We start from the raw sequence: 10,999 nt of genomic DNA, 5'->3' as shown, positions 1-10,999 counted from the left end.
AAGCTCAGAGCTGCAGCTGTAACTTAGGAGCCGCCGGCTGGACAGAGGAGAGGAGCTTCATTCTCTTTATACTCCCCCTCCCAAGTCTCTTCATACAGCGCCCGCATCACTCATAACCAGCAAAAACAGGCAACACGTGTTTCAAGTGGGGCTACAGACATTGGTCTTTGGAAGGATGCCAGGGCCAAGACTCAAATATTTCATATGATCCAAATGGACCACTTGAAGCAAGCCCTTTGTTCATATATGTAAGTATCATATATACATATTTACATATTTAATACATACTTATTATGTATTTAATACATAATAATATACATGTGTATTACCATAGTGCACACATCTTTTCAAAATAAGCACATTTAAGTGAAATGACTTCCCCCACCTTCTCTCATTTGTATACATAGTACAAGCGAGCGGCATTTTGGGGTATTTTCACAACACAGCAGTTAAAGTTTTGCTCCGGGCCATCCTAAAGTGGACGAAAGAGCAACGTCCAGTAAGCACGAGATTAAGCCCATGGATGGGGGAGATCAGGTAAGTGCTTTCAAAAGAAAGCACGTTTAACTCATGTCCCCTGGTCAGGAGCAAAGCTGGCAAATGAGGGCGGCGAGCCAAACAACCTGTTGATCAAACCCCTGCTCGGCGCCGGGACCGTCTCCACAGTTGAACAGAGATCACAGCACACGTGCAGGCTGGGGAGCAGATGCAGAAGCAAAAGAAACCGGAAAGGTCCAAACGGCTCTGAGTAGATGGACAATATGCCACCGGGTGAGCCCCTGGCTAAGTGCCCAGATCATGCACACGGTCAGCACCCGGCTTCCCCGGGCACACGGAATCACTGCAGGAGGAGCTGCTTGGGGTGGGGCGGGGCGCGGAGGGTTGCACAGTGCTTGGCATCACAAGGGTCTGATTTTAATCCTGGCGACATCTCTGAGGCAGGCATTGCTCTCCTCTGGAGCTGTACTTCCCAGACATTCCACTGTAACGTTATTTCTGCCCGTTTTCAGCTTTCAGCGCCATCAGCATAATTTCGGTCACAGGTGGGAGTTTTACATTTGCAATTCTAGATTTTTCTTTCCGCTGGGTTTCCGGGCAACCCCCTGCTGTTTTTACATATTTGCTGCACATCAAATGGATTCAAGTCCTAGAAAGAGTCCTAGAATGCTTCCTGGGGATGGGGTTGAGGGGTTCCTGTGGGACTTCTCTCTTTGCAGCTTAAGATTTTGACAAACATAACTTTCTGGAGGAAGTTCTCTGAGTCAAACTTTTCCATTCAAATCCCCGCTTACCTTCTCACATGTTCGGGCTCAGCCCGGCTTCCTGACAATCCTCTGGGAAAGTCATTGCCAAGCCTGGTGAGTTTTCAAACAATGGGGGTTCCTCTGGCTTTGCTTCCGATTTACAGGACCAGGCTCTGAAGGTCTAGAACCTACACTGGTTGCAAAAGTGCCCCCAGTTGAGTCTCAAAAACCAGAGAGAACCAGGGCGATGATGAAATACACAAGTTACCACGTGAGAATCATCTGATTACTGACCCGGTCACAGCTCGGTGTAAATGTCATCTATGCAGAGACTTTCTCGGGCAGGCAGTGACTCCCAGCCCCTTCCACACGTGGAGATGATGTCATTTCCTTGTCTGTTTAGCATTGGATTCTCCCCACCAGGGCAGCAGCCCTGTGAGACCTGAGCCTTCTCCACTCTCTTCGAGGTCAAGTCACTGAGCCCAGGTCAGCGCCTGCACAGCAGGTACTCAGGTAGTTTGTGCTGGGTGGCTGCACATGTGAATGAATGATTTGATTATATAAAGCATAATATGCTAATTAGACCAGACAGCCGAATGACCTTCCAGACGTCCTTCCAGACATCCTTCCGGATGAAGCCAGGGCTGAGGGCCGAGGGCAGCCGCTGCAGCTGCAAGGGTGGAGTCCCTTGCACGAATTTTGTGCATCGGGCCTCTAGTTTGATTATAAAAGACTCAATCAGCCCGGAGGGTCCCTGGTCCTTCTCTAACCTGCCCCTGGTTTTGTGCAGATGCTGGACGGCAGCTCGGAGTCCACCTGGCTCGCCGAGGCTCTCAGCACACCTGTCACAGGGGCTTCTGCTCCTACGACACCTGAGATTTTGTTTTTGATCCTCAAAGATGTGCACTGCAGCATTGTTAAGGGTAGCAAAAAACGGGAAACAAAAGGAATAAGTGTTGTCACAGTCATGCCATGGCATATTATACAGGCATCAAGCAAAATGAAATAAAACTGAAAGGACTGTATTGAAGGAACTGCCAGTAAGTACTGTTGAGCGACAAGAGTAAAAGGCACTAGAGTGTAAAATATGACCCCATTTTGGTAGAACAAACTGGGATCAACTATTGTTGCCCAGGATTACTTGAGCCTGGAGGAAAATATGGAATGAGATGAACATAACCATGAAGACAGGTTTATATGGGAGGCAGGAATATTATGGGGGAGAGGGGAGAAGATGGCAGAAATCAAGAAAAAGAAGAAACTTTAAAAAATCATGCATGTTGATGTTTATGTGTTTATGAAAATTATATAATTATGCATGCATGTATATAAACAGAAACTGCCTTTTTTTAAAAAATGGGGGATGCACCTGAAGTGGTAAAAGGAATAAATATATAGCTTATAAATATATGTATTTAGGAGAGAAGTATTGAAAATAAATAAGCTTCCGTTTAACTTAAGATTTCAGTAAAATGAAAAACAGGGTAAATGCAAAGAAAGGTGGAAATAAAAGAATATAACTCTCTGAAATGAAAAAAAAATAGAAATATCTTAAAGCTAATAGGAAATGTTGATACAGTTTATTATGGGATGCTCATTGTATTAGTTTTTTCTGCTTTTCTGGATTTTTGAAAAACTTTCCTGTTAGAAAAAAAAATAGATCGAAGACCAATTTGGTGGCGTGACTTCAGGAGGGTCATTCTGCTGCAGAAGCAAGAGGCCTGGCCCCTGGGCTCCGGGCTCCTTCCCCATCCCAGCGGCTGCTCCCTCCCAACCAGATTTCCTCACCAGCAGAGACTAAATATCAGCCCGGGGCGCCGGGTTCGGATTCTCTTCTGCCTGACTCCCTGCCTTCACGCCTCTGCCCCCTTATGGCAGGCATTCGCCAGAGTTTGTCTCATTTCCTGTCTCAGTGGTTGAGAGCATTCTGGAGCTGGCCTGGTTGCAAGTCCTTAGAGGATGAAGGCAGAGAGACAGGTAGAAGCGCTCAGGCCGGTACCTGGCTCGGAGACAGGAGCCTTTTTCTTCCTGTCTCCCTGCTAATGATGCCCTGTGTCACGGAGTCAACTCCCCATCCTGAGTAGGTGATTCTGAAACCCACCTCGCTCCCCATCTTTTATACAGGTTTGTGTTCTGGATAGCTCTCTCGTCGGTCTACTCCCTGCTCGCAACTCTTTTGAGCCAGGCAGTGGGCACCCAGCACAGTCAATGGAAACTCACAAAGGCTCCCGCGGGGATGGTCTATGCTGCCCCCAGGGGCGGCCAGGGGTGAAGAATTGGGCTAGAATGTCATCCACCGTAACAGCTGGCTCATCTTGGGCGAATGACAATTTCTCTGAGATCAGTTTCCTCTTGCATAAAACCAGGATCACAAACTGGGCGCACACTAAGTGAGGATACAGCACGGGTGGGAGCCTTTGTTTGTGTTTTGTGCGTGTCCGCCCTCAGGGTGCTGTAGGACACAGTCTTTGATGGCTTGGTTCACCATGATTTTCTTAGAGCCTTGAATGGTGCCTGGCCCACACAGATAGATAGCCCATCACTATTTGTTGTTAATTAGTTACTTTTGTTTTCTATTTCAACTTTAGAATTTGAAAGAAATGCCCCTTACCTCCCTAAGAGGAAATGGTTTTACCGTTTATCTAAAGACTCTGTTGGGTTGTAGGGAATTCACAGCTTCAGCTTTAACCCGATGTCCCAAATCATTTTCTCAAGGGCTGTCTTTATTTTCCTTTCTTAACAGCTGTTTCTAAGGGTCCCCTTCTGTCCACATTCCTTCTAGAACCTGGTACTTCTAAATGCTTTGCCACGCTTTTTCTTGAAAGGGGAAATGAAAATGAAGTGGTTAACTGGAGAGTACACCATTCTTTTAAACATTATTTTTACTATCATTGGGTAGTGACACAATCTATCACCAGATCTCAGCTCAAATTTCTCCCCCTGAGGGGCCGTTCCTGAATCCCTATATGAGTTGGTTTCCTCTCCAGTCACTCTCTGCCCATCTCTCGTTTATTTCCCTCACGAAGCATGGCAATCTGAGAGCAGCTTCTTAACTGCTTGTCTTTACACGTTGCCCGCCCCCCCAAACCTCCTGCCCACTTCTAGAAGGGCTCCTGTTGTCTTGCTCATCATTATATTTCCAGACTTAGCTCAGAGCCTGGCCCAGGGTAAGAAGGTAGGAAATATTTATAGAATAAATGAAAGACTGTATGGAAAAGCTAAAGCATTTATTAATCATCAAACTTTTTTTTTTTAATCGTGACAGTACGTCCTAGCCAGTGGGTAGGCTCCGTGGGTAGAGTGTTGACCTGCGGACTGAAGGGTTCCAGGTTGGATTCCCATCAAGGGCATGTACCTCGGTTGCAGGCTTGATCTCCGGCCCTGGTCCGGGCATGTGTGGGAGGCAACCAATCGATGTGAGTCTCTCTCACATTGATGTTTCTCTCTCTGTGTCTCTCCTGCTCCCTTCCACTCTCTCTAAAAATCAATGGAAAAATATACTCTGATGAAGATTAACAACAATAACAACAAAATGTGACAGTAATAGGCAAGGGCTAGTTACAGATAATCTTCCTCCTTTGTTTTTCCTTATCACCTTTGAACCACAGATTCTGTAATTCATTCAATAAGTGTCTCCTGATCATTTATTCTGTTCCAGAACTGCGCCACCAAACCACTCACTCACGGAACGAAGATAAAATGATACGTCTGCAATTTTGCTGGAAGTGCGTTTGGGTGACAGACAGAACGAAACATGAAACCAGGCTTAGGCATCTCTCAAAAGAAAGGACATTTTTTTGGTAGAGAAGGAGCCATGGCAGTGATGACAGCTAACGTGTGGGAGGCGTGCTGTCTGCCAGGCCCGGAGCTTTACATGAACTAAATGCTTAATCAGCAGGAAAAGCATACAGGCCTTTCTATAAAGTGCCATCACCTGTCGGTCCATTTAACCTACCCGAATTCTACCCAGTGTGTGGGGAGAACAGGGAAACCGAAGACGGTTATAAATTATGTGGGCGGCCGTGTGCACTGTTTCTGGGAAGAGAGGACCCATGCACTTCCTGGTCCTGAGTTCTGGCTGGTCCCTGCCTGCTACACTGTGATAACAGGAGGGACAGTCAAGGGTAATCTCTGATGACACTTGATTTCCCCCCCAGCTCGGGCCTTCGGAACTAACCCCTTTGAGAAATGAAGGTGTTGAATGTCTTCTCTAGCAGCGTCACACCCGGGAGAAGCAGATTCAACTACTGTTGGAGCCAGACTCTTTGATCCTCACACGTCTCCTACATTTAATCTATCACCATGTTTTATCCCTCCACACAGGCTCATGCCCTGAGCACGTCACTGCTTCATTTACGATCCGTTAGACCACTTCCTCCAAGGAGCAGGGAGCAGAGCCAACACAAGGAGGAGAGGTGCTAAGGCTGAGGGAGACCTTTAAATCAGGGCAGGTCTTAGAACCACTTGGATGCGTTGGAGGCTCTGTTGGGAGACAGGGTGAGGAAATCTGGAAGTTTATTCCAAACCCAGGATTCTCCATCTCATTGTTCCCCAGACTTTCCTGCTAAAAAACAAAGCCAAAAAATAAACACATGCTGGAACCAGAAAACATGGTGCCTGGCTCAGAGTTGGTGCTAAGTAAGTATTTGTTGACTAAATAACTGAAGTAAAAGAATTGCAAGTTGAAAACAAAATGTAAGATCTTATTTTTGCTAACAACCCACCAAACCATATGCTTTCTGTCTTACCTATGTGGACACACACACTCCTCTACTCATTTTCATATGTGTTAGTACTAGAGGCCCGGTGCACGAATTCGTGCACAGGTGGGGTCCAGGCCGCCCACCCTGATCGGGCCAATCAGCTGGACTGGCCAGGGGGAGGGGCCGTGGGTGGTTGGTCGGCCGGCCCTGCCAGGGAGAGGGGCTGCCGGCGGTTGGCCAGCTGGCCCCACCCCTTGGTCAAACTCCTGGTTGAATTCCTGGTCGAACTCCTGGTCGAGGGGACAATTTGCATATTAGCCTTTTATTATATAGGATAATGATAGGTAAAACCTTTAAAGGTATTTAGCAAACTATTGAAAGTAGTCCTCTTTAGGATGCTTAAATTTCGATAATTTCATTATAAAAACCCAATAGTTGTTAATTTAAATAATTTAATAATAACAAAAGTCAATAATTTGATCATTTGAATGATGGAATAAGTGGAATACTTTCAATTATTTGAAAAATGAAATGTTGGGAGAGTGATGTTCTTATTTCTGTAGCTACCTGGCACTGGTTTTCTTTTTCAAAAATACATTTGAGCCCGGGCTGGTGTGGCTCAGTTGGTTGAGCGTCTGTCACCCTGTGCACCAAAAGGTCGCAGGTTCAATTCCCCGTCAGAGCACATACACAGGTTGTGGGTTCAGTTCCCAGTTGGGGTGCATGCAGGAGGCAGTCAATCAATGTTTCTCACATCAATGCTTCTCTCCCCCCCCCATTCTCCCCCCTGCTCTCCCTCTCCCCTCTTTTCCACTCTCTCTAAAAAATCAATGGAAAAATATCCTCAGTTGATGATTAACAACAACAACAAAAAGGCCTACTCCAATAATCTAATAGAAAAATGAACAAAGTTTCCCAGAAAAGGGAATTTGAGTGGCCGGAAGACATATGAAAAGATGCCCCACCCACCACAACAGAAAGACAAGCGGAGGGCTCTGGGGTAGCATTTTGCACCGGTTGCATCCGCAGAGGAAAACAGTGTGGATGTGTCCTGCGAGAGGGAGGCCCAGGAACAGGACCTGAAACACCCACAGGACCTCAGACCCAGCCATTCCAATGCTGGGATTTATCCTCCTGAGGACTTGCACGTGGACCGAATGATACCTGCACACAGCTAGCCACCCTCTGCGCAAAGCAGAAGATGGGGGAGGAAAGCAAACTCAGTGTCCGTTGTGGGACTGTTTCAGTCACTGACAGTCAGGCAATGGAATAAAAAGCCTAATATTCGTGGAATGTGCCAGGCTTTGTTCTCAGCCCTGGTGCTTCTCCGCTCCCTCCATTCTCTCAACAGCCCCCTGGAGTAGCTCTTGAGGTTCTGTCACCCCCACTTCATGGATGAGGAAACGGAGGCATGCAGGAATGTGCCCAGTGTCACACAGCTATTAAATAACAGAGTTGGTATTAAGGGGAAAACCCAGCACATTCGAATTGTAGAAAAGAGTAAAAATTATATATGTATTTGCATGTGTGTATATTTAGGTATGTCTGTTTATACAGTGGGCCCTTGAGCAACACTGGTTTGAACAGAGTAGGTCCACTTGTACGGACTTCTTCAATAAATATGTACAGGACTGTAAATGTGTTCTCTTGCTATGATTTCCTTCAGGACATTTCCTTTACTCTAGCCAGCATGGTGAAGGTTCAGTATACAATACCTGCAGCATACAAAATAGGCGTTCACTATGTCATCAGTAAGGCTTCCAGTCAACAGTAGGCTATTAGTAGTTTGGTGTGTGTGTTTTTTTAATGGACTTTAGAGAGAAAGAGAAAGAAGGGAAGGGGAGGAAGGGGTGGAGGAGAGAGAGAGAGAGAGAGAGAGAAAGAGAGAGAGAGAGAGAGAGAGAGAGAGAGAGAGAGAGATCGCTTTTATTGTTCCACTTACTTATGCATTCATTGATTGCTTCTTGTATGTACCCCTACTGGGGCTGGAACCTGCAACCTTGGCTTATTGGGGCGACTCTTTAACCAACTGAGCTACCTGGCCAGAGCAGTAGTTAAGTTTTTGGGGAGTCTAAAGTTATACTCAAATTTTCAACTATGTAGGGGGTCAGTACCCCTAATCCCTGCATTGTTCAAGGGTCAATTGCCCTTGTGAGTGTGTGAGTGTGTGTGAGTGTGTGTGTGAGTGTGTGTGAGTGTGTGTGTATGAGTGTGTGTGTATATGTGCATGTGAGTGTGTGTGAGTGTTGTGAGAGTGTGTGTGTGAGTGTGAGTGAGTGTGTGTGGGAGTATGTGTGTCTGAGTGTGAGTGTGTGTGTGAGTGTGCTTTTATTTTATTTATTTATTTTTTTAAAAAAATACATTTTATCGATTTTTTACAGAGAGGAAGGGAGAGGGATAGAGAGTTAGAAACATTGATGAGAGAGAAACATCGATCAGCTGCCTCCTGCACACCCCCCACCGGGGATGTGCCCGCAACCAAGGTACATGCCCTTGACCGGAATCGAACCTGGGACCCTTCAGTCCGCAGGCCGATGCTCTATCCACTGAGCTAAACCGGTTAGGGCAGTGTGTGTGTGCTTTTATTTGTTTAGAACATCTCTGGAGGGAGATGAGAATCTGAGACTCACTGGCTGCCTCCAGGATGGACACTCAGTTTCTGGAAGAGCGAGGAGGGGGTGAGATTGACTTTCCCCGGTGCTGGCCTTTGGTACCATGTACATGTGACAGCCATTCAGCAACTTTAAATCTCGAACTGAAAATTTTTTAAATGAAAGGGGAAGGAGCTGGAGGGCCCTCTAACTGGTTCTCTCTTGACTTGTGCTCTCCAAGATGGTAACCGCTAGCAACACATGACCACTGAGCACACGAAACGCACTGGCCTGGACCATACGTGCAAAATACACAGCATATTTCAAAGACTTAGGATGAAAAAGAATGTAAAATATTGAATTCATATTTTTTTGTATTGATTACATGTTAAAGCGATATTTTAGCTATATTGAGTTAACAGAATATATTACTAAAATTAATTTCACATGTTTCTTTTTACTCTTTTAAAAGAAAGCTCCTAGCAAGTTTAACATTTCACATGTGGTTCGCATTATATTCTGCTGGACAGCCGGGTCTGCACCTCTCCACAGGCCTACTGATAACACAAACGAGGCGATGATTTACATTTAAAAAGGCCACTTCCAGAGACTCCTGGACTCTTAGGAAAACTGGCAGGAATCATTCCTGTTCCCCGTGGGCGAGGAGGAAGTAGAGTGCTCCTTCAGGGTCCCTATACTTTCCTTCAATTCCTGCTTTCATCCCAGAGCCTGAGCCTGTGAGGGTTGGGGGCGGGGGCGGTGCAGAATTAAATGCGTGGGGACCTATTCCACACAGTCTCTGTGCAAGAGCTGCCGGTGATGGAACAGCTGGGTTAGCTGGGGCTCATGATGTAAGTGATACTTAATGAGTTACCTACCGCCTGCCCCTTTTTGCACTAGTTTATCATGTGGCAGATCTTTTTTTGTTGTTGTTAATCCCCACGGGAGGATATTTTCTCCCACTGATTTTTAGAGGGAGTGGAAGGGAGGAAGGGAGGGAGGGAGGGAGAGAAAGAGAGAGATGGGGGGAAGAGAGACAGATGAGAGAGACACATCAATTGGTTGCCTCCTGCATGTGCCCCAAGTGGAGCCTGGGATAGAACCTGCAACCCAGGTACATGCCCTTGACCAGGAATTGAACCTACGACCCTTCAGTGCACCAGCCGATGCTCTAACCATTGAGAAACTCCGGCCAGGGCAGGTGGCAGGCCTTTTGTTTTTCCTATGAAGGCCCTTTTTTACACCTTACATTCCAGTAAAAGGCCCTACCTCAGAGGTTCCAGTATTCCAAATGGATTGTCTTTTGGGGGCTGGGCAGCGATATTGAGGAATAGAGTTTCATCAAAGCCATTGGAGGGAAATTTACTGAATTGTTTGTTTCCCTTGTCTGGCCACCAAGCTGAGCTCCCATTGGCCACTGCCCAGGCTTGGTTTTCTTGGCTGGGCTGGCCTCCTGGTTTCTCTTGCTTTGCTTTGTCTTTGAATGAACGTCGGTTTTATCTAAGGAGCGTGCGCCGCTCCTGAGCAGCCTACCTTCTTCAGGACAGCCTGCGAGGGAGCAAGAAAAGTGTCCACTCCGAAAACATTCAGCCCCGGGGAGGGGGCTGGCTCTGCCTGGGACTGTACGGCAAGTGAAACTTGATTAGGAACACATTCCAACAGGCAAAATATTCAGGGAGTGGATGAGGGAGGCGAGGGCTGAAATGGTAACAATAGGAGTTGCTGACGTTTACAGTGGACTTCGATTCTGTGCCAGGGATGAAGGTCGGCACCTTCACGCGACAACTGCATGTGTCATCACTTTACACATCACCACGGAAGAGAAAATGCTTTCGATGAAACTACGAGCACCATTGATTAGAGATATATCATGATTTCAGAGACGTTAAAATGGGGCAGAAATGTCTGAATTGTAATCAGGGAAATATCGGGCCACAGTGAGCTCTGACGTCCCGTTAGGAAGGCCCCGGGTCAAGGACAGCCCTGGAGTGCGTGGTTGTCTCTCTGGCTGAGCAGCCACCGAACCAGCTGGCTACACGTTTGGACAGCACAGCTCTGTGATACAAGCATCTTTTTTCTTTTTTAAATCCTTGCCCAAGGATGTTTTTATTAATTTTTTAAAATATATTTTATTGATTTCTTACAGAGAAGAAGGGAGAGGGATAGAGAGTGAGAAACATCGATGAGAGAGAAACACTGATCAGCTGCCTCCTGCACACCCCCTACTGGGTATGTGCCCGCAACCAAGGTACATGCCCTTGACCGGAATCGAACCTGGGACCCTTGAGTCCATAGGCCGATGCTCCATCCATTGAGCCAAACCGGGTTAGGGCGTTTTATTAATTTTAGAGAGAGAGGAAGGGAGAAACATTGATGTGAGAGAGAAACATCGATTGCTTACCTCCCTTACACACTCAACATATCGAACTACACCTGGGTCTTGTGCCCTGACCAGGAATCA

This window comes from Myotis lucifugus, unplaced genomic scaffold (assembly GCF_000147115.1).
Source record: "Myotis lucifugus unplaced genomic scaffold, Myoluc2.0 scaffold_215, whole genome shotgun sequence".
In the NCBI taxonomy this organism is placed as follows: Eukaryota; Metazoa; Chordata; class Mammalia; order Chiroptera; family Vespertilionidae; genus Myotis; species Myotis lucifugus.
This window is presented reverse-complemented; position numbering follows the sequence as displayed.